Genomic DNA, 4,990 nt, shown 5'->3' on the forward strand with positions numbered 1-4,990 from the left:
ATGTCCTACCCCATTCCACCCACATCTGCCAGAACGGGACATCAATGTATCAACACGAGAAGTACGTCTGTGTCTCTATACCTGTTCTGCAAATAAGAACATCTGGATGAACTGAGGGATTGGGACTGACATACATATACCATTAATACTGTGTATAAAATAGATAAGTAATGAGAACCTACTGTATAACTAAGGGAACCCAGTGCTGTGTGGTGACCTAAATGGGAAAGAAATCCCAAAAGGATGGGATATATGTATAGATATAGCTGATTCACTTTGCTATACAGTGGAAACTAACAGTGTTGTAAAGCAGCTATACTTCAAGAAAAATTAATTAAATAACAAGCAAACAAACAAAGAACATGAGAAGTACAGTCCTGGGAGTCCCCTGATGGCCTAGTGGTTAGGATCTTGGATTCCACGGTACTGGCGCAGGTTCAATCCCTAGTCGGGGAGCTAAGATCCCACAAACTGCTGCTGCTGCTGCTAAGTTGCTTCAGTCATGTCCGACTCTGTGCGACCCCATAGACGGCAGCCCACCAGGCTCCCCCATCCCTGGGATTCTCCAGGCAAGAACACTGGAGTGGGTTGCCATTTCCTTCTCCAATGCAGGAAAGTGAAAAGTGAAAGTGAAGTCACCTAGTCGTGTCCAACTTCTTGCGACCCCATGGACTGCAGCCCATCAGGCTCCTCTGTCCATGGGATTTTCCAGGCAAGAGTACTGGAGTGGGTTGCCGTTGCCTTCTCCACCACAAACTGCATGGAGTGGCAAAAAAATAAATAAATAAATAAAGAATTAAAAGGAAAAAGAATAAGAATAAAAAAAGAACAAACACAGTACCTTCATAGGTTTATACATGTGGACACACACACACACTCTACTCAGAGAACATTTTTGTAATTTAAAAAGTCAGCACAGACTATTCAATATACTTATTTTATTGTATTTATGCATACTCATTTCTTTTTTTTTTTTTTGGCTAGTCATGTAACATGGCTGCTTGCTCACAACTTCAGAAACTCATAGGGAAACCATGGGTCATGACAAGTTGTAGCAGACTCCTCTGGTGCCCGCATCGCAGTCCCCTGGCTCACCTCTGAGACAGTGCTGACTTACGCTGTGCACAGAGCAGCCTAACCCAGGACACAGCCACGTGTCTTTCTACATTCGGCTTTCTTAGGCCTTCCTGGAGCTCCCTAGAATGTAGAGGAATTTGCATTTCCCCATCAGGAGAAACCTTCAATCAGTGACGAATGGAATCACTGGTAAGTACTCCAGCCTCCCAGCTTCCATGAGTACTGCTATGGGAGGTATTTTGCATCCTTCTGAGAGTGGTCTTTACACGAATGACCCCTGTTTCCTGTTGATAATATGCCATTGATTTGTCCTCCTGTCCTACCTTTCTCCCTTTTCTGTCTTTCTTGCTGCCTCCCAATTAAACTACCTACACCCAAATTGTTCCACTTTGGGGGAACATTCTTATTCTTCTTTGATATAACTACTTAATTTTAGTGCTGTAATTTGAGTTTTTATCAGTTCAGTTCAGTTCAATCACTGTTGTGTCTAACTCTTTGTGACCCCATGAACTGCAGCATGCCATGCTCTCCTGTCCTTCACCATCCCCTGGAGCTTGCTCAAACTCATGTCCATTGAGCTGGTGATGCCATTCAACCATCTCATCCTCTCTTGCCCCCTTCTCCTCCTGCTTTGAATCTTCCCCAATATCAGGGTCTTTTCTAATGAATTGGCTCTTTGCATCAGGTGGCCAAACTACTGGAGCTTCAGCATCAGTCCTTCCAAGAGTATTCAGGGTTGATTTCCTTTAGGATGGACTGGTTTGATCTCCTTGCTAACCAAGGGACTCTCAAGAGTCTTCTCCAGCACCACAGTTCAAAAGCAACAATTTTTCAGCCCTGACCTTTCTTTATGGTCCAACTCTCACATCCATACATGACTGTATGTCCTTTGATAAGTGACTGTCCCCAAGTCTTAGTTATTCAGTCTTCTCATTAACTATGAATTGGTTAAGGGGACAAGGCAGGGTGAAGGAGTGTTGCTAAAAGTGCTAGAAGTGAAGCTACATCTTGAAAACATGTTCAAGAGATCAGAACTGGGACAATCCCAAAGTCACCAATGCAAGGGTAAAACAAGGGCTGGGGCTTAAGAAAAAAAAAAAAAAAACTGTGATCCTTCCAAACAAAAGCTTACATGCCCTCCCCCACCCTCCAACCTTGAAACAAAAGCTAAAAATACACTCTATGAAGAGACAGAATCAGATCAGATCAGATCAGTCGCTCAGTCGTGTCCGACTCCCTGCGACCCCATGAATCACAACACGCCAGGCCTCCCTGTCCATCACCAACTCCCAGAGTTCACTGAGACTCACTTCCATCAGGTCAGTGATGCCATCCAGCCATCTCATCCTCTGTCGTCCCCTTCTCCTCTTGCCCCCAATCCCTCCCAGCATCAGAGTCTTTTCCAATGAGTCAACTCTTCACATGAGGTGGCCAAAGTACTGCAGTTTCAGCTTTAGCATCATTCCTTCCAAAGAAATCCCAGGGCTGATCTCCTTCAGAATGGACTGGTTGGATCTGCTTGCAGTCCAAGGGACTCTCAAGAGTCTTCTCCAACACCACAGTTCAAAAGCATCAATTCTTCAGCGCTCAGCCTTCTTCACAGTCCAACTCTCACATCCATACATGACCACAGGAAAAACCATAGCCTTGACTAGACGGACCTTTGTTGGCAAAGTGTAATGTCTGCTTTTGAATATGCTATCCAGGTTGGTCATAACTTTCCTTCCAAGGAGTAAGCGTCTTTTAATTTCATGGCTGCAATCACCATCTGCAGTGATTTTGGAGCCCCCCAAAATAAAGTCTGACACTGTTTCCACTGTTTCCCCATCTATTTCCCATGAAGTGATGGGACCGAATGCCATGATCTTCGTTTTCTGAACGTTGAGCTTTAAGCCAACTTTTTCACTCTCCACTTCCACTTTCATCAAGAGGCTTTTGAGTTCCTCTTCACTTTCTGCCATAAGGGTGGTGTCATCTACATATCTGAGTTTATTGATATTTCTCCCGGCAATCTTGATTCCAGCTTGTGCTTCTTCCAGCCCAGCCTTTCTCATGATGTACTCTGCATAGAAGTTAAATAAGCAGGGTGACAATATACAGCCTTGACGTACTCCTTTTCCTATTTGGAACCAGGCTGTTGTTCCATGTCCAGTTCTAACTGTTGCTTCCTGACCTGCATACAAATTTCTCAAGAGGCAGATCAGGTGGTCTGGTATTCCCATCTCTTTCAGAATTTTCCACAGTTTCTTGAGATCCACACGGTCAAAGCCTTTGGCATAGTCAATAAAGCAGAAATAGATGTTTTTCTGGAACTCTCTTGCTTTTTCCATGATCCAGCGGATGTTGGCAATTTGATCTCTGGTTCCTCTGCCTTTTCTAAAACCAGCTTGAACATCAGGAAGTTCATGGTTCACATATTGCTGAAGCCTGGCTTGGAGAATTTTAAGCATTACTTTACTAGCGTGTGAGATGAGTGCAATTGTGCGGTAGTTTGAGCATTCTTTGGCATTGCCTTTCTTTGGGATTGGAATGAAAACTGACCTTTTCCAGTTCTGTAGCCACTGCTGAGTTTTCCAAATTTGCTGGCATATTGAGTGCAGCCCTTTCACAGCATCATCTTTCAGGATTTGGAATAGCTCAACTGGAATTCCATCACCTCCACTAGCTTTGTTCGTAGTGGTGCTTCCTAAGGCCCACTTGACTTCACATTCCAGGATGTCTGGCTCTAGGTGAGTGATCACACCATCAAGATTATCTGGGTCGTGAAGATCTTTTTGTACAGTTCTTCTGTGTATTCTTGCCATTTCTTCTTAATATCTTCTGCTTCTGTTAGGTCTATACCATTTCTGTCCTTTATCGAGCCCGTCTTTGCATGAAATGTTCCTTTAGTATCTCTGATTTTCTTGAAGGGATCTCTAGTCTTTCCCATTCTGTTGTTTTCCTCTATTTCTTTGCACTGAGCACTGAAGAAGGCTTTCTTATCTCTTCTTGCTATTCTTTGGAACTCTGCATTCAGATGTTTATATCTTTCCTTTTTTCCTTTGCTTTTCGCTTCTCTTCTTTTCACAGCTATTTGTAAGGCCTCCCCAGACAGCCATTTTGCTTTTTTGCAGTTCTTTTCTATGGGGATGGTCTTGATCCCTGTCTCCGTACAATGTTATAAACCTCATTCCATAGCTCATCAGGCACTCTATCTATCAGATCTAGGCCCTTAAATCTATTTCTCAATTCCACTGTATAGTCATAAGGGATTTGGTTTAGGTCATACCTGAATGGTCTAGTGGTTTTCCCTACTTTCTTCAATTTAAGTCTGAATTTGGAAATAAGGAGTTCATGGTCTGAGCCACAGTCAGCTCCTGGTCTTATTTTTGCTGACTGTATAGAGCTTCTCCATCTTTGGCTGCAACGAATATAATCAATCTGATTTCGGTGTTGACCATCTGGTGATGTCCATGTATAGAGTCTTCTCTTTTGTTGTTGGGAGAGGGTGTTTGCTATGACCAGTGCATTTTCTTGGCAAAACTCTATTAGTCTTTGCCCTGCTTCATTCCATATTCCAAGGCCAAATTTGCCTGTTACTTCAGGTGTTTCTTGACTTCCTACTTTTGCATTCCAGTCCCCTATAATGAAAAGGACATCTTTTTTGGGTGTTAGTTCTAAAAGGTCTTGTAGGTCTTCATAGAACCGTTCAACTTCAGCTTCTTCAGCGTTACTGGTTGGGGCATAGACTTGGATTACTGTGATATTGAATGGTTTGCCTTGGAAACGAACAGAGATCATTCTGTCTTTTTTGCAATTGCATCCAAGTACTGCCTTTCGGACTCTTTTGTTGACCATGATGGCTACTCGATTTCTTCTAAGAGCATAGACCGAAGCCAGGCTGCCTTCTCTCAGTTACTGCTTCTGCTGCTTA

Source organism: Bos indicus x Bos taurus, chromosome 15, assembly GCF_003369695.1.
Source record: "Bos indicus x Bos taurus breed Angus x Brahman F1 hybrid chromosome 15, Bos_hybrid_MaternalHap_v2.0, whole genome shotgun sequence".
NCBI lineage: Eukaryota > Metazoa > Chordata > Mammalia > Artiodactyla > Bovidae > Bos > Bos indicus x Bos taurus.